Source organism: Toxorhynchites rutilus, chromosome 2 (assembly GCF_029784135.1).
Source record: "Toxorhynchites rutilus septentrionalis strain SRP chromosome 2, ASM2978413v1, whole genome shotgun sequence".
Lineage (NCBI taxonomy): Eukaryota > Metazoa > Arthropoda > Insecta > Diptera > Culicidae > Toxorhynchites > Toxorhynchites rutilus.
In genome coordinates this window covers 187610687-187635671 of record NC_073745.1, presented here as the reverse complement: position 1 = coordinate 187635671, position 24985 = coordinate 187610687, and the positions used below count along the sequence as shown (strand labels likewise).

Here is a 24985-nt window from a genome sequence, read left to right as displayed (position 1 = left end):
GCTTGTTCTACTTCAATTTAATCAATGTAACGTTAAAGACAGAAGTCTTAAATTATGAAATATAAATACATGAAATGAAATGAAATGAAATGAACAAGATTCATTTCGAGAGGTTCATCTGTCTCTAGCTTATGTGTGAAGTTTCATGACATTTCGTTTATTTGTCCACAAACTACAGTGGTTTAAGGAGATAGTACGCTATGGAAAATTGAATTTTTTTTTTCAATATTTCTTAAAAAAAAATTTTTTTTTTTTTTTTAAATTGCTTAAAATGTTCTCTGTGATGTCTACGTTACTACGCTAGTACTTACTCCGTTCCAAAGTTATAAGCCAATTAGTGGACATAATTCTTTGCGTATAGTGCGGATCTAAAATTTAAAACGTGTTTTTCTCGAAATCATGTTTTGCAAACTGGTGGGAGTTCTACCTCCGGAACGGTCCATCCGATTTTGATGAAATCGTTTTTCCCAGATTCTCTACATAATTTCCTGTCATCCTACGTAGGATTTTTTCGATATTTTGAAAAATAAAATTTTGGTGAATGTTTTTGTCTCGATTTTTGAGGTAAAAAAAGTTGCCATTTCGTCAATAATCAATATTTTGAAAAAATCCTACGTAAGATGACAGGAAATATATCCAAGATTACGTAAAAAAATGTTGGTTGAAATCGCTCCGCTAGAAAAACTTGTAGAACTCCCACTAGTTTACAACGTTTTGGCTGCAAGGGTTCATCAAACCGGTTGCGGCTATTCAGGGGATAATCCAATCGATACCAATATATTTTTGTTTGTCAAGTAATATATACCTAATAAAACTGTGTTATCAGATGAACCATAGTAATTTATTTCCTCGTTGAAAAAATCGCGAAAATCACATACTTTTTATAATGTTCATAGTGTACTACCCCCTTAAGTGTCACTACCTGAGCATTCGCATAGAAAATGGAAATGTCGTATTTTGATCAAAAAATTTTTTTTTATGGGAAATTGTTGAATTCTGGGGTTTGATGAAATGTTATTCCACTTACGCTCCTTCGAAAACAACAGTTTATCGGTGGTTTAGTGAATATAAAATGCGCCGTACAAGAACTGCAGTGCTCTAGAAGGCCAAAAGAGTCTACGAGCCCTGAAATCGTAAAACAAGTTCATCGACTCATTTTGAAAGATGGGTGCCGCGTTTGCTGGCCGTCGACCAAAAACAGCCACGAGTAGATGATTCAACAGCCGGTTTGACGTTGTTGAAGCGTAAACGACGTTTTTTTCTCTCGACGTTTTGTGACAATGGATGAAACGTGGATCCATTGCCACACTTCTGAGTCTAATAGGCAGTCTGCAGAGTGGCTGATAAGCCACGAAAGCCGGCCAAAGCAGCAAAAAAAATCAACAGTCGACCGGGAAGGTTTTAGCCTCCGTTTTTTGGGATGCGCATTAAGGATACTTCATTTTGATCCTGATATAAAAATTGGTCTTGGACAAGCCTGATATAAGAAGTAAAATACCAAAGGATAATACACAAACATTGGACAGAAATAACTTTTCAATACACAAATTTAATAATTTCATCACCAAAATAGTACTTCAGCAGTATTGTTTTGGTATTAAATGTGCTCATTCTAGTATTGGAATAACATTGCGGGACCAAAAATTATATATAATACATAGATCACTGCATAAATCCGTGCACGGAAAAATCAATTTGGCAGTTTTTCCTATTTTGTTTCAGCTCCCACATGTCCTTATGTAAATGTTAATGAACGGAGGCTGAAAAAAAACAACACAAAAACGTCAAACCAAAGGTTAGGTGCAGCGCATTGATTTTTTGATTTCTTGTATTCTGCATGCTTCGTGAGTGCGAAAAAAATAGCAACGAAGAGAAAGAACAAAGGATTGGGATTTGGTTCGATTTTTCAGAGATTTATCAAATTTTACCCAAATAAAACCATGTGAGGTTCAGCGGTACTCAACCTTTTTTTCATAGGAACCACATACACGTGTTAGTTATGGTGTCACGGGCCGTACCAAGAAAAAAATAAATGAAGAAAGGTGATGTTTTTTTTCGTTAGTTTTAAGTTTTAAACATTAACATATTCTGTTGATTGTTCGTTGTTTAGAGCACTGAAACTGAAAGACTTAACTTCTTGAATATCTGAGTAGTTTTTCGGTATCTCTTAGCAAAATAGCACCTCCAACGCAAAACTGAACGTCTCAGAAGACGCAGAATGATAACAGAATCATTGTGTGATGGCGGCGAAGGCAAGTGCAATACCATCGAAACAAATTGTAATTTTTAGTTTGCCACCAAAGAACACAACTCTCAACGTAAGGTATATACTTACGATTCTTTTAATCCGGGAGCAATAATCAAAATCACGAAAATTGGATGATCGATTAAAATAATCACAAATACACTGAATTGTTTCTTTACGCGTTTGATGCATGCGCGCAAAAAAAAAAATCGCGTTATTTCGAGCAAATCGTGTAAAAAATTGTGTAATTTCAAGAGAAGAAAAAAATTTGATTTATTGATCCTTCATCGATGCGCGCTCGTCACAACCGCACTCGCACGTGCACTCGCAGAATTTCTCTTCACTACGAGGCGACGATAGGCAGATCACGTAAGTTCAAGAAAAACGCTTAAAAAATCGCATAATTTTGAGCAAATCGCGTTCGAGTCATTCACGATTTATCAGTCATCCAGTTAGCTAACGACCGTACAGTAGCGAGGTTTTTAATGTATTTGTTAAGGCCGAGTTGTTTAGTTTAGTTATCCAAAATGGTCTTTTTCAAGGCCAAACGCTTGTGAACTTAGAAAGTTTTAACCTTTATAATTCAAAACTACATCTTTTTTTTTAGTGGCTGTTCGGTTTGCGTTGTTTTGTAGACGCAGCTGAAGATGGTTGATTCGTGATTTATTCTTGTTCTCGCAAGAACAATACATGCACTCACAACAATACACGTAACGCATTCAGTATGTATTGCGACATTCCTCTCGTACTACCACAGTGCGGTTCCAGGCGATTATATATTTGTCCCTCACTACCGTCATCTATTCAATAACGCATAAAATCAGCAATTTTAACAATCTCCACCGTATGAAAACCCACAACATCCTTTTTAATATTTCTCTTTTGGTTTGATTCTGCTCTGCACTATGCTTGCTTTTTGCATATTCTGAAGATGCATTCAGTCGCAAAAAAAAGGTTCACAGTAGCAAAATGGAAACTGAGGTTGGCCAGGGCGAGTACAATATACAGAGAACTTTCGCTGACAGCCACCGATGGCATCGACAAATCTTGACTCAGATGTCTTTCCAAACGGGTACTCACATTTATAGATTTTTGTGATTTCAATAGTTCGCTTTCGAAGCTATGGTGGACTATTAAAACAATTTTTTGAGTCAATAAGGAACCTGCTTTACTCATACACCTTTTATGGTAGGTCGCAGGTTGAGTCTGGTTGAGTCTAGCCTGTTCTAGAAGAATATATCCTCAAATATTGTTTCATAATGATGTTCGAGTGAAAGGAACATCAAAATTTTATGAACTACATACAGAGTTTTCCAACTTTAAATTCCGAAAGTAAATTGAAATAAAACACACTTAGAATTCGAATTTCGATGAAACTATGATTTCAAATTAAAGTTTGGTTTATGCCATTATGTGTGAAATACAACATCATTCAAATGTTCACCTAGGGCTTCCTCGCACACCTTGATCCGGAACAGGTAATTTTCGATGACTTTTCGGCACATATGGGGCGGTATCTCGGTCATAACTTCACGAATGTTGTCTTTCAAATGTTCAAGAGTTTGCGGAGAGTTGGCATAGACACGGTCTTTCGCATAACCCCACAAAAAAAAGTCTAGCAGGTTCAAATCGCATGATCTGGACGGCCAATTGCCATCACCAAAACGCGAAATTATGCGTCCCTCAAATTTCGTTCGCAATATGGCCATGTTCGGTCGTGTTGTGTGGCACGTGGCGCCGTCCTGCTGAAACCACATGTCATCCGTATCCATCTTCAATTTGTGGCAAAAAAAAACGGTTAACATGCGGCCATAGCGCTCACCATTCACAGTTACCGTCTCGCCGTCCTCATTTTCAAAGAAATACGGCCCGATGACTCCACCAGACCATAATGCGAACCAAACAGTGACTTTTGGCGGATGCAATGGCCTCTCAACAACCACGTGTGGATTTTCTGAGCCCCATATACGGAAATTTTTGGTGTTCACATAGCCACCGAGCTCGAAATGTGCCTCATCGCTGAAGAAAATTTGATGCGAAAATTCAGCATTTTGCTGCTGTTGTTCGTTCACCCAATCGACGTATGCCCGACGCATTCCATGGTCACCACGCTCTAATTTTTGTACCAGTTGGACTTTATATGGATGTAGGTGCAAGTCCAAATGCAAAATTCGCCACAATGATGTGTTTGACAAGCCCAATTGCTGAGCACGCCGTGGAATCGAAACATTCGGATCATCCTCCACACTGGCAGCAACAGCAGCAATATTTTCGGCCGAACGCACATTACGATGATGCACAGGTTTCACAATATCCGCTACGGATCCAGTTTGTTCGAATTTACGCACTACATTAGCGATTGTGTGCTCTTTAGGCCGTCCATGACGACCAAAATTCACCCGTAATGTTCGAAAAACATTTGCCGGTTTTTCATCATTTTTCTAGTATAATTTAACATAAAATCGATCCATATTGTAAAACGGCAGACATTCAACTAACGATATGACGCTTTGGTTGACAGCTATGTCAAACGGTTGTCAGCGCAGGGCTGTATACTTTCGGAAGCCCGAAATGGAAAACCCTGTATAAATACTGCACGTAACTTCGGAAGAGATTGTATTTCTCAAACATTGGAATGGGTAAAAAAAATCATTTTAGATAAATCAAAGCCAATTCTATTAAAATAAAAAGGTTTTACAGGACCCAGTTTTCTTCCAGTTTTTTTGAGATCAATCTTCCATTTTTTTTTAAATACTTTGGGCAACCCTGGTCATGGGTGTACATTAGGGTGCCAATGAAAATGGTCATCTCGAATTTGAAAAAGTTACCCCATAAAACATGTTTACCACCTCGAAAAACACACTATGCAAAATATCAGCTCAATCGGACTTAAGGGAGAGTGGCGCAAAGCGGTCAAAGTTTGAGTTTCGTGAAAATCGAAAAATTACACAAGGAAATAAAGGTTTTCAAAAAAAAATCGATGTCAAATGTCTTAAAATGGCATGAAACGTCAAAATCGACTGTCATTTCGAAAAAAAATCAAATTGTCAAAAATTGACACTCTGGGACTTTTCGGAATACGAGGTACGTATCGTTATCGTATAAAACGCAGTTCGTATTCCTAGTGAACAGCATAAAGAATTTGATGATGCATACATTAAAGTATGTTAAAGTGTATTAATGGCCAAACACATGTTTTTGTATCTATCTATTTCCCTACTAATTTTACCAAAAAACATTCTAATGAGAAATTTTTAAATATTGCAGAGTCATTTATTAATGAACTCGACCCTAATATTAAAATCCATATTTACGGGGACTTCAATCAAAATACAATTGATTTCATTGTAGACGAGGAGAACGAATCAATCTTACTCCCGATGGCCAGATGGTATCCCTCCAATGTTGTTGAAAAAGTTGGCATCGGCTTTCGTTCATCTTTCGTCCTTGCTTTTCAATTTATCGCTAAAATTGGCAATATTTCCTTCTGTCTGGAAAAAATCATTCCTACTACCCATATTCAAATCGGGTAACCGTTTTGACATAAATAACTATCGTGGCATCGCCATATTATCTTGTATTCCCAAATTATTTGAATCTTTTGTCAATACTAAAATGTTCAATCAGTTAAAACATTATATTTCACCGAATCAACATGGTTTTTATAAAGGAAGATCCACTGCCACAAATCTGTTCCACAAATTTGTATCCTATTTTCTTGTGGTAATGGATAGAGGCAACGTTGTCGAGACTCTTTATACAGACTTCAGCAAGGCATTCGACAGAGTAGATATTCCAATGCTTATTTTCAAGCTCCAACGTATGGGAGTAACTGGAACTCTATTGAAGTGGGTAGAATCTTACCTCACCAATAGAACACAGTTTGTTCGCTTTAGAGGAAAAATCTCTAGTCCAGTGTATGTCACATCCGGAGTTCCACAAGGTTCTCACTTAGGCCCTTTACTTTTTATCCTATTCGTAAATGATGTGTCACTAGTATTAACTATCCTCAACATTCTAATATAAGCTGATGATATGAAATTGTACATGGAAGTAACCAAATGTAGTGACCTTGTGATTTTCCAACAAGAAGTAGATGTTTTCTTCGAATGGTGCGTGAAAAATCTTTTAGATATTAATGTGAAAAAATGTAATATTATATCGTATACTCGAAAACATGAATCTTATGACTTCATATGTATTCTAGGATTTGAAACTGTAGAGAGATGCGTCAAAAGTAGAGATTTAGGTATAACTCTTGATTCGAAACTCACTTTTGGCGAACATTACAATCCAATGATCAATAAAGCAAATAGTATGCTCGGTTTCATAAAAAGATTTAGTTACAATTCCAGTGATCCATACACAATAAAAACATTGGATATAAGTTTTGTGGCGCCGTCCTGCTGAAACCACATGTCATCCGTATCCATCTTCAATTTGTGGCAAAAAAAACGGTTAACATGCGGCCATAGCGCTCACCATTCACAGTTACCGTCTCGCCGTCCTCATTTTCAAAGAAATACGGCCCGATGACTCCACCATACCATAATGCGAACCAAACAGTGACTTTTGGCGGATGCAATGGCCTCTCAACAATCACGTGTGGATTTTCTGAGCCCCATATACGGAAATTTTTGGTGTTCACATAGCCACCGAGCTCGAAATGTGCCTCATCGCTGAAGAAAATTTGATGCGAAAATTCAGCATTTTCCTGCTGTTGTTCGTTCACCCAATCGACGTATGCCCGACGCATTCCATGGTCACCACGCTCTAATTTTTGTACCAGTTGGACTTTATATGGATGTAGGTGCAAGTCCAAATGCAAAATTCGCCACAATGATGTGTTTGACAAGCCCAATTGCTGAGCACGCCGTGGAATCGAAACATTCGGATCATCCTCCACACTGGCAGCAACAGCAGCAATATTTTCGGCCGAACGCACATTACGATGATGCACAGGTTTCACAATATCCGCTACGGATCCAGTTTGTTCGAATTTACGCACTACATTAGCGATTGTGTGCTCTTTAGGCCGTCCATGACGACCAAAATTCGCCCGTAATGTTCGAAAAACATTTGGTTTTTCATCATTTTTATAGTATAATTTAACATAAAATCGATCCATATTGTAAAATGGCAGACATTCAACTAACGATATGACGCTTTGGTTGACAGCTATGTCAAACGGTTGTCAGCGCAGGGCTGTATACTTTCGGAAGCCCGAAATGGAAAACCCTGTATAAATACTGCACGTAACTTCGGAAGAGATTGTATTTCTCAAACATTGGAATGGGTAAAAAAAATCATTTTAGATAAATCAAAGCCAATTCTATTAAAATAAAAAGGTTTTACAGGACCCAGTTTTCTTCCAGTTTTTTTGAGATCAATCTTCCATTTTTTTTTTAAATACTTTGGGCAACCCTGGTCATGGGTGTACATTAGGGTGCCAATGAAAATGGTCATCTCGAATTTGAAAAAGTTACCCCATAAAACATGTTTACCACCTCGAAAAACACACTATGCAAAATATCAGCTCAATCGGACTTAAGGGAGAGTGGCGCAAAGCGGTCAAAGTTTGAGTTTCGTGAAAATCGAAAAATTACACAAGGAAATAAAGGTTTTCAAAAAAAAATCGATGTCAAATGTCTTAAAATGGCATGAAACGTCAAAATCGACTGTCATTTCGAAAAAAAATCAAATTGTCAAAAATTGACACTCTGGGACTTTTCGGAATACGAGGTACGTATCGTTATCGTATAAAACGCAGTTCGTATTCCTAGTGAACAGCATAAAGAATTTGATGATGCATACATTAAAGTATGTTAAAGTGTATTAATGGCCAAACACATGTTTTTGTATCTATCTATTTCCCTACTAATTTTACCAAAAAACATTCTAATGAGAAATTTTTAAATATTGCAGAGTCATTTATTAATGAACTCGACCCTAATATTAAAATCCATATTTACGGGGACTTCAATCAAAATACAATTGATTTCATTGTAGACGAGGAGAACGAATCAATCTTACTCCCGATGGCCAGATGGTATCCCTCCAATGTTGTTGAAAAAGTTGGCATCGGCTTTCGTTCATCTTTCGTCCTTGCTTTTCAATTTATCGCTAAAATTGGCAATATTTCCTTCTGTCTGGAAAAAATCATTCCTACTACCCATATTCAAATCGGGTAACCGTTTTGACATAAATAACTATCGTGGCATCGCCATATTATCTTGTATTCCCAAATTATTTGAATCTTTTGTCAATACTAAAATGTTCAATCAGTTAAAACATTATATTTCACCGAATCAACATGGTTTTTATAAAGGAAGATCCACTGCCACAAATCTGTTCCACAAATTTGTATCCTATTATCTTGTGGTAATGGATAGAGGCAACGTTGTCGAGACTCTTTATACAGACTTCAGCAAGGCATTCGACAGAGTAGATATTCCAATGCTTATTTTCAAGCTCCAACGTATGGGAGTAACTGGAACTTTATTGAAGTGGGTAGAATCTTACCTCACCAATAGAACACAGTTTGTTCGCTTTAGAAGAAAAATCTTTAATCCAGTGAATGTCACATCCGGAGTTCTACAAGGTTCTCACTTTGGCCCTTTACTTTTCATCCTATTCGTAAATGATGTGTCACTAGTATTAACTATCCTCAACATTCTAATATAAGCTGATGATATGAAATTGTACATGGAAGTAACCAAATGTAGTGACCTTGTGATTTTCCAACAAGAAGTAGATGTTTTCTTCGAATGGTGCGTGAAAAGTCTTTTAGATATTAATGTGAAAAAATGTAATATTATATCGTATACTCGAAAACATGAATCTTATGACTTCATATGTATTCTAGGATTTGAAACTGTAGAGAGATGCGTCAAAAGTAGAGATTTAGGTATAACTCTTGATTCGAAACTCACTTTTGGCGAACATTACAATCCAATGATCAATAAAGCAAATAGTATGCTCGGTTTCATAAAAAGATTTAGTTACAATTCCAGTGATCCATACACAATAAAAACATTGAATATAAGTTTTGTAAGATCTATTTTAGAATATTGCAGTGTTGTATGGGCACCCTATCAAGAACTGCACTCCAATCGAATAGAATCAGTACAAAAACAATTTTTATTATTTGCCCTGATAAAGCTAGCCTGGACAACATCTCCCCTTCCCCCATATGAAGCTCGTTGTATGTTATTAAATATTGAAACACTTGAGAAACGCAGAGAAAATGCCACAATTTCATGTTTAATTGACTTAGTTTCACACAGGATTAGCTCTGAAAACTTACTTGAAAATCTAAATTTTTATGCACCAATACGAGCCTTGCGAGCACGGAATTTGTTCAAACCAACTTCATTTCGAACTTTATATGCTATGAATGGTCCACTTAATAGAATGATGAGAACGTACAATAAGTACAGTAATGTTATTGATGTGACAATGACGAAGAAATTATTGAAAAAGTCATTGACTGAAAGATCATTGTATTCGTGAATTACAGTTTTGTCATATATGTTTGCTGCATTGCAGTTCGTAATTTATTATTAATACCAAAGACATGATACCTCTTATAATTGATTTTCATAAATATAGCTATAAATTATTCATTAAGTATACTGTAATTGTAATGTAATGTATGTAATTTGTTGTCTACTATAGTTTGACGAAATAAAGAAATAAAAAAAAACGTATCGTTTCGGGTGCCAGTAAAAATAGTTATCTCGATTTTTCATACATACCCTATTGTATAAACAGGTTACAAATTTGATCCTCCTATTTTCTCATAGTCGATCAAAGTAAATAGAGCATAAATAAATTTGAACATCAAGTTAATCCCATAGAAATATTTGCCTACATTATGTGTTAGAAATAGTGCACCCGTGGCCGAGTGGTTAGTGTCTCACATTATCATGCCGGGTGCTCGGGTTCGATTCCCGGGGGATTTTTCGTCAAAGAAATTTCCTTCGAATTGCACTGTGCCCTAGTGCCCTTTGTTTCTACATCACGTAAAACTATTAGGTGTACCGGTAAGTTTCTTCGGTTTTACAACAGATGGCGTAACTTGATTATTATTCCAGTGAATCAAATTTCCAGACATTCGTTGGAAAGCTACTGTCATTGCGCATCTTTTTCAGTATATGTCAAAAAGTTGAAGCGTAAACAACATAGTTTTTTGCCACTTCGAATATGTCGAATTTCGTACCAACGAGAGTGTTTTTTGCGGGGAGTGTTACTTCATTACTTCAATATGACGAAAAAAGCTGCGGAAAGTCATCGCATGTTGGTGAAAGTTTATGGTGACCATGCTCCAACTGAGCGAACGTGTCAGACGTGGTTTGCACGGTTTAAAAGTGGTAATTTTGACTTGGAAGACGAAGAACGTTCCGGACCGCCGAAAAAGTTTGAAGATGAAGAAGCTTTACTCGATCAATATCCGTCACAAATGCAACAAGAACTTGCAGATACACTTAGAATAGCTCAGCAAACCATACCCGATCGTTTAAAAGCAATGGGAATGATCCGAACGATAAGACATTGGGTGCCGTATGAATTGAAGCCACGAGACGTCGAACGCCGTTTTTTCACGTGCGAACAACTGCTCCAACGGCATAAAAGAAATGATTTTTTTTGCATCGAATCGTTACTGGCGATGAAAAGTGGGTCCAATATGACAATCCTAAACGTCGCACAACGTATGGATACCCCGGCCATGCGTCAACATCGACGGCCGCGCGGAATATTCACGACCAGAAGGTTATGCTGTCTATTTGGTGGGACCAGCTGGATGTGGTGTACTATGAGCTGCTAAAACCGAATGAAATCATTACGGGGGACCTCTACCGACGACAATTGATGCGTTTGAGCCGTGCACTGAAGGAAAAACGGCCACAATATGAGCAAAGACACGCTAAAGTGATTTTGCAGTACGACAATGCTCGGTCACATGTCGCGAAACCGGTCAAAACACACTTGGAAACGCTCAAATGGGAGGTCCACTCCTCCCATTTGAGCGTTTGCTAATTGGATTCAATTTGATATGATCGACATAAGTAGTTACGTATACGTATGTCGTATGAACGGCCCAGTAGATTCTGAATTATTTTTAATAAAAGTCATTTTTGGAAAAAAAAAAAGAGAAAAAAAATATTTCTTGGACCACCCTAAAATGAAAAGGGGCACCCTAATGAAGAAATAAATCTAATATTTTGTAATAATGAACAAAACTATCAATTTTGTCGAAAATCTGAGAACCACTATATCGGTTTGACATGGATTATAATAAAAAAAAGGCTTTATAATAAAAAAAAGAACAATTTAACCAGCAACACTGCTTCTCGATACTTGAAGCACGTTAACGATTTTCGTCGAAGAAGATTGATTTACCTCGTTTTCGTTGCAGTTTTGGTATAAACTTACACCAAATATCGATTTCATGATAAATCCAATCAATTCAAATTCCCTAAATTTTTTAACTTTAGCATTGCAACTTAATATGATATTACGTGTTGAAGGTCTCAGTCTGAGGAACATATAATTTTCAGTTCACCTCAATATGTATGGCAAACAGCTGATTCGATCGATAGATGAAGCTCGTTGCCGCCCGAGTACTGGTTATTTCGTTCTCGCAACCGATACGTTACAGATAATGTCGAAGAAAACATTCCCGATAGCATCCTTGGATGCGTCCCACGGAAATGGAACTTTCCTCCGCATTTGCATATGTGCAGTTCGAACACAACCCACAAGATCCGAGGGTTTGTGTACTGTGTGTGTGTGTGTGTGCAAGGTGATCCAGATTTATGTGCATTAAAATGAATCTAGGCGACGACATTAGATATGCCGATATTTGCGCGCTGCTGGAAATTCGTTTATCGCCCTCAATTTAATTGTAGAAAATGAAACGACGCCAGCTGCTGCGGGGTGTTGATGAGAATTAAATGCGTTTATTGCTCTTGAGGTGAGTTGATATATTGCTCCTGTCGAATGGCATTCAGTGTGATAAGTGAATGATCAATTGTATTTTGTATCGCATGTTGATAATTTTCCACAAAAATAAATACTACAATAATGATCAAATTTTGTAATATTCTTGGGCCACAATATTTGTTTAGTCTAATATCTCGGTGAGCACAAAATGTGTTGCTCTCTAGAATCTTATTTAAACTCGATAAATATTTGTGTTGTACATTTTCGGAAATATTTTCAATTCTAGTTGAAAAACTAGTTGAGGTGCGCTCAAGCGGTTATTGCCGTCAGCAAGTCGCTTCCATTCGTATTTCGCACAATCAAAGATTCTATATTTTCTCGGTCAAGCAGAATTCGGATTAACTCTCAATTGACTGAATCGTCACCTTTTTTTTGTTATTCAAGAATGTGATCAACGGGAGACAAGTTTTATTTTAATTGTGAGAGGTCAGTTGCTGAATATATAACGAACATTTTACTAGATGAAAAAAGAAAAATGTCGATATCGAAAATCAGCAATAGACTAAAATTAAATACAAAGCGATGAAGCTACTGTGTTTCTATATTTTTGTAAAGTATTTGAAGTTGTAATCGATTCTGATAGACAAGGGCAAAGAACGATTGAATTTGAGTTCCTTGATATATAAAATTTAAATGTATGTGTATTTCGTTAAATTCAAATAATCATAATTATATTTGGCACGACTTTGAAGTATGAACGACAAATCAATTCGTTTTGTGTGCAATGAAACCCAAAACCTTGACGGGAACTCTAGACATGGCTCACAAAAATGTCATCGTAATCTTCCGGATGATCGTTTAAATATAGTTTAAATAGTTTAGATATCACTCCCACACTGTAAAAAAATCCTCAACAAAAAGACACAACAAACCGTTCAGCTTTTGACATCTTCACAACTTCCGCTCAAAACAGTGAGTGTTTATCCACACGTCGGAGATGTTCTTGAAGGCACGAAAAAACCAAGTGCACCACATAATAAAAAGGCATCAATCTTCGTTTCTTTGGTGGATCACGTTTTTGAACATTGCGCCGCACTGCAATACGACTGTATACATAAATATCTAAACTAATCCGAGCTTGTTGAAATCATCAATTAATCATCCAGTCAGATTGTTTGAAACGCTCCCGATTGTTCACAAATACAGCGCACATTCCACTAATGACAGAAACCGGCTGATTGTGCAACGAAGCCCAGATAAAACTGAGCTTCGCCGCATTGAGATGAAACTCTCCGTAGATGGCAAAAACATTCAAGTTCAAGCGCGTCGCCGTTGTCAACCGGTAAAGAGCTGCTGCTGTTCAGAGTTATTTGAATAAACGCTGTTTCTGTTCGAACGAAGGAGAGGCCCTTGCTGATTGTTCACGCGCTTCGTGCCACCGTTTCCTGGTAAGGGTTCGATCAGTGTCAATGTTTCAAGGCTTAGAAGTCACAAATACTGTTGTCTAGGTCTTCCTACTTAGCTGAACACGATGTTGGTGAATCACTTTGTCGCGGCTTTTTGCGCCACCATATATTCGCAGTAAATAAAATTGACATTTATGTTGTGTTTATGGCGACAGAACGCACCAAATGATTAATATCATAATCAGTTGGTGACGCCATTAAGGTGAACAGAATTGGTTCTGCTGAAAGAAACACAAACATAGGGTCTTGTTATGTTGCTTTCGTGTTTGATTGCCTGAATTTATCAATGGTTAATAACGTGGAAACTACATCAAGGAAATATACATCTAACAAAATTTTATTTACTGTGGTTACATTTCACAGTTTCAGCTTATCAGCACATGGATAACACGATTTTTTTTGTATGATCCGTTTATTTTTACAGGCTCTGTTACATAAGTTTTAAGGAGCCGAATTCTTAAATATATTATTAAAACTATATATATATTAGGCTGTCAAAAAAGTCCTGCGGTATTTTTTTTGAATTTTCATTTGTTCATAAAATTAGTTACAATCATCTGTTTTAAGTCAAATATGCGCCGTTTTGTTCGATGACTTGTTCCCAACGAGATGCCAACTACATAATACCCCTGTTATAGAAGCTCGCTTCCTTATTGGCAAAAAACTCGGATAGCCAATTTTCACAGGCCTTTTTTGTAGCTAACTTCTGACTACCTAGCTCGTTCGCCATGGACAAAAACAGGTGGTAGTCACTTGGTGCAAGGTCCGGACTATACGGCGGATGCAAAAGAACCTCTCATCCGAGCTCTCGGAGCTTCTGGCGCGTCATCAAAGAAGTGTGTGGCCTGGCGTTGTCCTGATGGAAGACAATGCGGCCTCTGTTTATCAAAGATAGCCTCTTCTTCATGAGTGCTACCTTCAAGCGGTTCAGTTGTTGGCAGTACAGGTCCGAATTGAGCGTTTGGCCATAGGGAAGCAGCTCATAATAGATTATTCCTTGACAATCCCACCAAACACACAGCAGAACCTTCCTGGCCGTTAATGAGGGCTTGGCCACCGTCTGAGCCGCTTCAGCGGGCTTCGACCACGACCGTTTGCGCTTCACGTTGTAGTAAGTGACCCACTTTTCATCGCCAGTCACCACCCGCTTCAGAAACGGGTCGATTTTGTTGCGATTCAGCAGTGATTCACATGCGTCGATACGGTCAAAGATGTTTTTTTGCGTCAACGTGTGTGGCACCCATACATCGAGCTTCTTTGTGAATCCAAGCTTCTTCAAATGGTTAATAACGGTTTGATGACTTATCCCCAGCTCTTGGCCGATGCTACGGCTGCTACTATGCCGGTCTTTCTCGGCTAATTCAGCGATTTTGTCGCAATTTTCGACGACAGGCCTTCCGGAGCGTGGCGCATCTTCAACGACCTCTACACCAGAACTAAAACGTTGAAACCATCGTTGTGCGGTGGAAATGGAAACTGTATCTGGTCCATAAACTGCACAAATTTTATTGGCAGCTTGAGATGCATTTTTGCCTTTGTCATAGTAGTACTGTAAAATATGTCGGATTTTCTCTTTATTTTGCTCCATATTTGCGACACTATAACTCACGAACGACTTAACCAAACAAAACACTGTCAAGGACTATATTATAGCGCGCATTAATACCTTTCCAACAAGCTATAGTATGGCTCGATACAATGAATACAACTAGAACTACGCGCTTACAACGACCCCTCGCGGAAATACCGCAGGACTTTTTTCACAGGACTTTTTTTGTAAAAAATTTGTTGAAGACAGTGTTTGTGCAAAGAACAAATATCTCACACAAAGTTGTTTTTGGCGCTTTCTATCTAAGTTGCATTAGGGTGACCATGAAAAAACGGGTTTTTTTAGCTCTCACTTTTATATTTTAAATTCTACATCAAAACTGTCTTCGTATGACTTTTAGAGCTCATTAATTCCAACATTTTGCGATGCAGAACTTGTCAATATCTTAAGTTATTGATGTTTTTTTACCCAAAAACTCGTGATTTCAACTTTCATTTACTCAAACACAAAAAATAACATAATGTTGAAAATCACACATAATGTAGAGTGAAATATGCTCTTTCAAATGCCGTTAATAAACTTTGTTAATAAATTTTGTTTATGTTTGCCCCCGAAAGAATGACAAACAATTTAAGAGAGCGTATTTTCTGGGAACAAATATCAATAACTTGGAGTGGAGTTGAGATATTGACAAGTTCTGCATCACAAAATATTTGTATTAGTAAGCTCTAAAAGTCTTCCGAAGATAATTTGTATGTTTAATTTGAAATATAAAAGTTAGAGCAAAAAACAGTTTTTTTTCATCGTAACCCTAACGTAACTTAGAAAAAAAGCGCTGTATCGGTTATTTCAAGAGATAGAAAAAAAGTTTGTTCTAGAAAGATGTCTCAAAAAAATTTCCTGGACATTATACGTTGAAGTAACCTATATTAATGGATGTAACCTTTCAACGAAATCAAAGATCGAAAAATCCTTTTAGGACAACGTTTCTGAGGACATAAGCATCCCAAAAATGCAAGAAATGAAAATTCTATTTTTCGATCTTCCAGACCGGGGTCCCCCTTAAACATGAGCCCTGTAAGTGACCCGACTTACTGCCAAATCTCCGTGAGAAAAATTTAAATGTTTCTCGCAAAGCAAGTCTGACAGGACCTCTATTGAAACTGTATCAAAGGCCCCCTTTATATCCAACATATTGAAGCCATTCGTTTTTTTTTTTGGGCGTAATCCATTTGAATTTGAGTTTGGAGATAGCAACGCAATGCAAATATTCGTCTCCTTGCCCCTGCGGAACCCATACTTGAATAGTGATTTCTTATGTTTCGAGCAACTTTCCAGATTTTTTTAATTTTTTTAAATTTCAAGGGCTAAATACGTTTGAAATTTCTCAATGGTTCCACGTTTCTGAGAAGCTTTAAATGCATTTGAATTTTCTACATAAAGTTTGGATAACTGACTATCCCACCATATATTGGGAGGCCTTTGGCGTATGGTGAAACCCGGGATGGGTTTCGTTTGAGCGCGAATTGAGCTGTCATAGATGAAACTAGAAAGGAAGTTTTACTCCTTCAATGGAGATAAATAATCTCTGGGATTGATGGCTAGAGCTATCGCGTCAGCATATTCGTTCCAGTCAGTTTGTCTTGTGAGGTTATATGCCATGTTCATATAGTCAGAAGAATTCGACTCAGTGGTGATACATTTTTGATTGGCAAGTGATCACTACCATTGGGATCCTGGATTACATTCCACTTGAAACCTAACGATAATGAATTCGAGCAAAGCGGTCAAGAGCACTTGGTTTAGGAGGAGGCTTAGGTACACGTGTTGTGTTCAAAACGGTCATATTGAAGTTGTTACAAAGGTCATACCGTTCTGAATTATATTTCGGACACTTTGTTCTATTATCTTGAAATGCTTAATGCACTGATGATATGTTTATAAAATTAATATCACAATTGCTTTTTTAGAGTAATCCCTTGGTTTCACTATCATTTCATATGAGAACTACATTTGAATTATAACATAATCGGCAAAAATCTGACAACAATACTCATTATCGTTTGAGTTTGACGTTTGTCTAACGTGAGCACGTAGAATTTACCAGTTCATCAATATTAAAATTTCTCTCGTGTTTCATCAGTTCTCGTCATCGTTAACAGTTTACTGTGATTGCTTGGTAAGTGTTTCGCAGTTGACTATCAAATTTAATCAAGTGTAATGTATTTTTCGTTCAAAAAATTACAAAATGAAGTGTCCGAAATTTGAATTCAATCTGTCCGAAGTTTGTCTCTTATTTGCTTCATTTGACAAGCATTTTATTCGATGATTTTTTTATGTTTTCAATCAAATAGGTACCAAAGAAGAAAGCTTAAAAGTATATTGAACTAACTTATTAAAAATATCAACCAAATAACTGTGCATAAAGTTTAGATCTGTTGTCTGCATCATATGCCATAAGCGTCTGAAATATTACTCAGAACGGTATATCAACAATGAAAGGTTGTCGTCGTACTGCTCCCCCCAGGCGGTTCCGTGAGAAAAGAAACATGTTTTCGACAGAGCAAAAAACATCACAATTAATGTTATGAATCAAAAATTTGAACGTATCCATTTTAGGAATAAAACTACGAGGTTCCAGTGTAAAACAGTGATATCACCGACCTCTCTATTAAAATTAGCTTATCGAAAGAGATAATCATTGCATAAGGAGTCGGAAACATTGAAGTACGTGAAGATTTGGTCCACAAGGTTAGACAACTTTATAAATCCCGATTGGGAAGTTGTACTTGACGGCAAAACAGAGATGGTTGGGGTTTTTGATGTCCCCACGAGTGATGGGTCATTCGAAGGTGAACTATTCCCACGGACGCCAGGAGGAACCTGATTTTGCTTGTCCGCTGCACTCGATAATTTAGGCAAGTTAACAGGGACTATCATCGATGGGACTTGAACTTTGAACTTTGGAAGTGGGCAAATTTTTCGGCCGATGATTCCCTTGGAATATGCACGGTGTGCCCTGATTAGCTGAATCCGCTTCAAGTTCGTCAACTGGCAACGTGTCGAAGAATTGGTGTGTGTCTATTGTTTGTCGATGTTGGACCAGTGGAGAAGCGCTCTTTCAAATTTCCGCGAAAGTGCGCTTCGAGCGTTCCTTTAAAGAGCGCTTCTGTTTCTCCCAGCGACTTTTGTAAGTTTCACATGCAGATAGCTCATGTAGGGTTCCCCAGCAATACGGACATTTTTGCTCAATCGCACTACAGGGTTCTCCCACATAATGCTCTCCGCAAGTGACACAGCGCACCTTCCTGGCGTAATAAGCTACTGTCTGCTTGCATTTTTGGCAAGTCATGGCTATTTGACTGGATACGCTCATAAAAGTTATGAAAATATTAGAAAATTACTGGATAAAATGTATAGAGCTCAAAGGTAGTTACTTCGAACTACAAGATTCTTTTATTTGAAGCGATAATATTTGAAAGTAAAGTGAAACCATGTAATTTCATGTAATCAAATGGTATAATTCACCCTTTCAACACTTTTGGCTGGTTCGTCACTTTTACTTTCATTTTTGGAAGAATGTCGGGAGTGAGAATTAGCGTAAGAGATACGGATAAACTACGCCAGATCACCTCCACTTTTCTCTAAATGATTTTCAATGTGTAGTGAACCTGTTCACGAAATCATACATAGCTTCGATGAATTATAGATAATGGTACTCTGTATAAACAAAATAGGGGGGGGGGGCTTATATCTATGATATAACCGCAAGGTTGACGTGGGACTACCGTTGGCGCAAACTCATTTTTTGTATTGATTAAATGATTGATTGAATAAAACAACTTTCAAATTCAATTAAATTTAACATATTTGTTGTGTAAATAAAGAATTTGAACGCCATGTAATGTAACGCATCTTGGTTTTGATGGTTGTATTAGGGAACACATGTCACATGTCCCATCTTGTATGTATTTGCAATTCCAATTTCCCCAGGCACCTTGGTTTTGATAGCTGTTTTGGGGAAACCGTAAATCGGGGCAATCAAAACGGAGCAGTTAGAGCATTTAGATAATGCTTGACATTTTACAGTTATTCAATTGCTTATCTCAGGAAAAATAACGTATTATTAATTATGATAGATATTTATTTCGTATCGTCTTCGGATTTAAAAGTAGCACAGACTTGACTATCATATTTGTCTAATTCTATTTCTAAAGGCATTTTTTGCAATATTGAAGTCAAATTCATCTATCACTTCGTTGAACAGCCTGCTGCTAGCAATCAGAGGCTCGAAATAAGCGTACTGAGTACGATGAGCAAGAACCCACAAGAGGACTCGATTCCAGAGATTTCGCACAGGTGCATGGAAGTACAAGTTCTCTAGCAGGTAGCAACAATCCATGCGGCCGGTGATCAGATCGAATATAAACAGTCTGCGCCAATTTATCCGCCGCTTGGCTAACGTGCCCAAACTTGTACTGCATATTCTAGTGTGCTTCTAACTAGAGAACAAAATAGGGTCTTCAAAGCATACACATCGTTGAAGGCTACCGTGTTGCGTCGGCCCAGCAAAGCGTACGCTTTAGCATTAATCGCGGAGATGTGCTCATTGAATTTCGCTTTGGAGTCTATCAATATGCCTAGAAATCGGATTTTCCCAACGCGTTCCAGGTTGCTGTGTCGCCCATCGATTAAAGAGCGCTGACGAGTGAAAGACATGACCTTGCACTTCGAAGGGTTCACTTGCATGCCATTTGAAGAGCACCAATCTAGTGGCGAGTTTAGATCCTCCTGAAGCACACAGCAGTCCAGCGACGAGGACACGGCACGATAGATCTTCAGGTCGTCTGCATACATCAAACAATCGCAGCGAAGAAGACTGCAGATGTCGTTGACAAAAATGTTGAAAATGAGTGGTCCTAACTGGCTGCGCTGTGGCACTCCAGAAGGCATGTTGAATGTGCCAGACATGGCACCATAGAACTTAACGAACCCCTCGCGACTTGTTTAGTAAGAGTGCGTCCATCTAGTGATCCAATCCGACAGGCCTATGCCTCTCATTTTATCAACAGCTGTCGCGTGCGGTACTTTGTCGAAAGCTTTTGCAAAATCTATATAGACTGTGTCGACCTGCTTCCGTTTCTCGAGCTTCCCAATCAGTCCATGCACAAAAGTCATAAGGTTTGTAGAAGTTGAGCGACTTTTCATAAACCCATGCTGTCTAACTGATGTTACATGCCGAACGGAGCGGTAAATGACGTCATGAAACATTTTCCCAAGAACCTTGCCTAGACAATTTAATATTGAGATCGGGCGATAATTGACAATATTGTGGATATTACCACTTTTGTGGATTAGTGAAATTGATGCGATCGTCCATGCCTTCCGGAACACTCCATCAGATAACGACTGATTGAAGAGAATCAACACGGGGAGCGACAACGATGTGGCGCATTGTTTTAATAGCAATTTGATGTAGTTGCGAAATGCAGCGTTCTTCAATTCACTGTACGTGCTTTCCGCACTCTATAGTGCTAGCTTGTTTTCTGCAGAACGATTCTTGAAGTAACTTTTGCGAATTTTTCGAAGTCTGTTGCGATTCGTTCCTAATTCTTTACACCACCAGGGTGCCTTATGGTGCCTATGCGATTTTTTCTTGAGCGGTATTAACGACTTCGTAGAAACGAGAAACAGCAGTGTTAACTGAGCAGCCAGACAGAAGGAGTGCCCAGTCCACAGTAGCCAAAGCTCCGTCTAACAACGCGGGGTCACATCTTTTGAAGTCATAATAAAAGGCGTCGTCTTGGTCTTCATTCGAAGGGGAAGAAACGCCACATGTTAAAACGAATATGATGTGCGTCGATCTTAAGCAGCGCAGTAGATGGTTCCAAGATTTGAAATAATTTAGTGTCATTTATGAAAGACAAGTCAAGCAGGCGGCCATTAGCGTTGAGGAAATTATAGATTTCAGATAATCCAGAACCAAGAATCGTCTGTGTAACGGTTATTTATGACTCAGAGGAAGCGTTAGCGGGTAAATAGCTGTCCAACTGTTTATCGAAGTGCCACGAAAGGTTGGGCAAGTTATAGTCTCCCAGAATGATAACCGCGTCGGTTTCGTTTTTGAGATCGAGAAGGTATTGGACGCTGCTACAGTGCTTCCTGTACATCTCTGGATCACTATTGGGTCTCAAGTAAACACAGCATACAAAGATTGACATATTTGCGATACTTAAGGTAAATGATTTTGGTTTGTCCAGTCGAAAATATGAATATGGCTTGCCCACTTTTTTGTATGCTCTAATTCAGCGCTCCTGTGTCAAATAAGGTATTCGAATGTTTCATATATTTCACATATAAATAAAATAGTCTTTTTAACGATTTACAGTAGTTTTATTGTATATAAAATACACCTTCTGTTTGTGTTAATGCGCCCCTCATTCGAGCTAACTTTTAATCGATTCCCAGATGATAATTTCGCGACCTTTTCTGGATTATAACACTTACAAATATTGTAAACATAATGCTTGCACACCATTTGTATCAGATTTACGTAGCTTAACCATTAACCTTTTCGTTATGAGTGTCGTCTATAGACGACATCCGCGCGACGAGTTGTGTGTACGAGCGTCGTCTTTAGACGACATGAAATTCATACTGCTCTTCGATCACACCAGCGCGATGTGCATACTTTTCGGCGCAATGCTCCGTACAGGGGTAGCACTCCGGCGGAGCACACTGCCGTAATGAAAGGGTTAAATTAACGCATTTTGATGAACTCAATTCAGATCATGAGTTGTCCAATTCAATGATGTTATTTTGTCCACATGATTTCTATGGCAACCGCTTGGCGCTGGAGTTTGTTTGTTGTGTCCTCCGCGGATAGCAGAAATGAATTTTCTCTGTGTTGAGTGTGTTGAGGGTAACACTTTTTAAATGCTCAAGAAAAGGTAATATTCTGAAGAGACCCTAAATTATGAATGGATCAATATGATGACAGTAAACTCAAGCAAAGATAAATGCAACATCTACTTGTGAACTCGAATGTTTTCATTCAAAAATGGTGATTTCCAAAACCGGACAAACTATGATCATTTTTCGGGCAAAACATGATTAGAGGTGGTCAAACCATGATCATAGTTCCTCTTTAAGGAAAATCGTTAAAAAGACGGGTGGGTAATGTCGTGGACATAACCGGAGTGACGTAGGACTATACAAAGGGGACAGCTTTTGTTAAATATATATTTTAAATATATTGTTTTATTTTCTTCTCCTACGTGAATACCTACCTATCTACCTGAAAAATGGATTAGTTTACTGTTTACTGTTTATGAATATGTTGATGGTTCTGAAAAGAACCTTTGGTGTTGTGTTTTTATTATCACTCGATATTCCCATCTTGTTCGGTTAAACCTTCCTGTTTAGCTATTGCGTTTGCCACTCGCCACAGCTTTCACAGTTGGAAAATTTCTTCCCATCCAGCTTGTGACATGTTGTTCAGTAAATTACATTTAATGCGACGTGCCGGAGAAACACTTTGCCTCTCACTGAAACTAATTGTTGCCTTGATGATCGCCGAACCGAAGCTGCTCTGTTCTTGATGCGGGTTTTCTGATTGTCGTGAGCAGCTTTGCAAGCCAACTCGAGCATACCGACGGCCGAAACTCTATAATCGCTGTTAGGTATACTGGTGCTCCGGCACCAATCCGTTCGGCCTAGTTACCCTTGCGGAGCAATCAGTGAATGCGACCAACAGGGATCTGGAGACCTGCACGGTTCGAGTGAGACTTTGCCTTTCCCTTAACTTGTCCTCCTTTGTTACGTCCACGATGCCGATGCCGTACAACCACACGGGTTTACGGTTTGAAAGAAAATAAGATATTTTTTTGGGGACCGCGTGTTTTATACTCTAGCGGTACACACTCACAGGATAGAGACAAATCGGCAGACTCAGCCAGAGGGGCGAGTCCAACGAGACGAATGAATGAGCGTTAAAAGGGAGCGATGGCAAAAAAATACATTAGAGGCGAATGAACTGCAAAGTTTAAAGCCTCTTAAAAACAAAGAAAGAAAGAAAAATACATTCATTACGATTGGTTCGCTAGTTGGATTCACATGCAGGCTAAAAAGGGCCCTTTTCAGGATCACAAAATTATATTCAATCTAAAGAGTTTATTGTTTTGTTATTACTCGATATCCCCATCTTGTTCGGTTAAACCTTCCTGTTTAGCTATTGCGTTTGCCACTCGCCACAGCTTTCACAGTTGGGAAATTTCTTCCCATCCAGCTTTGTGACATGTTGTACAGTAAATTACATTCAATGCGACGTGCCGGAGCACCACTCAGTGTCGCATTGGAGGCGATTTTAAACTGTAATTGAACATTTGCGATGACAGTGGTACAGTGTCGACTTTCAATGTGGGGTCATAATTTGGATCTCTATGTATACAAAAATGTCCAACTAAATAAGTCGCATTACATGTCCGTCCAATTAGCTAAATGTCGAACTAATTGTAAATTACTGTACTTTCAATCTGGAAACAATTTAAGAATTGGTGAAAATTGAATAATCAGGAAAGTCCCTAACTATCAATAAGCTCAGAACAACTGCCAAATTCACATACTCATCAGATCCTGGCAAACAAATTATGAAAAAATCAATTTGTGTTTTATTATTATTTTGGATAATGTCTTAGAAAGTATTGAACTGTATTTCCTAAACTCTTTTTTGGAAGGTTTAATGGCCCTGAAAAGCGCCTTGTTTTATGGAATGGTTCCAATTTAGAAAACTTAGTACTCGTGGTATTGAAGAAAACCATTTCGAACGCCCTCGATGCCGCCTTGTTCTGGATTTGCCACCAAAGCAGTTTGTATAAAGAACAAACATTTTACTTCTGCTACCTGCTGCTGTTTTGCGATTGCGTTTGCCACTCGCCACTCGCTGCAACTGCCTGTTGTCTTGATGTCCACCGAACCGAATGTGTTCTGTTCCGAATGCGGGTTTTCTTATCGTCGCGAGCAGCTTTTCCAGCTAACTCGATCACTTCGGCGGCCGAAACTATATAACGCTGGCTAGGTGGACTGGTGCACTGGTACTAACGCGCTCGGCCTAGCTACCCTTGCGGGGAACTCCAGATCAACACGGTTCGAGCGGGATTTTGCCTTTCCCTTCACTTTTCCTCCTTTACCATGTCCAGACATGGCTGCTTGTGTTGGTTTGTTGTTGATGTGTTGTGATGCGAACCGATGTGGTGTACGGTTTGAATGAGAATGATCGTTACGGAAGGAAGGTAGGAAGGTATTGTATTATAGAGACTTTAAACTTTTGCAGTTCATTCGTCTCTAGCCTTGAGAAAGGCCCTTTGAAAACTCTACTCTACTCTATTACTCTACTCCAGCGCTACCACCTCCGCCCTCTTGCCTTGAGAAAGGCACTCGATCCCTCGCCGTCCAGCTCGTCCAGCAACGATGTTGTCCAGTCGTTGTCCACACAAAGAATCGCTTGAGAAAGGCACTCGATTCCTCGCCGTCCAGCTCGTCCAACAACGATATTGTCCAGTCGGTGTCCACACAAAGAATGGGATCGTTACGGCAGCGGAGCGGGGATTTTTAAGCTGACTGGCTGGCTCGAGAATTACGCATGTGTGAGACTGCGACCAATGTTTCGTTCATTTTTTTCTTTTTCCTTTCCAATCGTGCTTCATTCTATTTCGCTGCTGCTCTGGTTGCCCGTTTTGGTCGGTACGATTTGAGGAGCACAAAATGGACCAATCAAAAATG

General features: G+C 38.6%; 1 protein-coding gene across 4 annotated transcripts in view; it reads right to left on the bottom strand.

Annotated features, from left to right (window-relative positions):
- The window catches only part of LOC129771387 (WD repeat-containing protein 47), a 245836-nt gene that overhangs the window by 132781 nt on the left and 88070 nt on the right, over positions 1-24985 (bottom strand). The gene's annotated exons all lie outside the window — the stretch shown is intronic.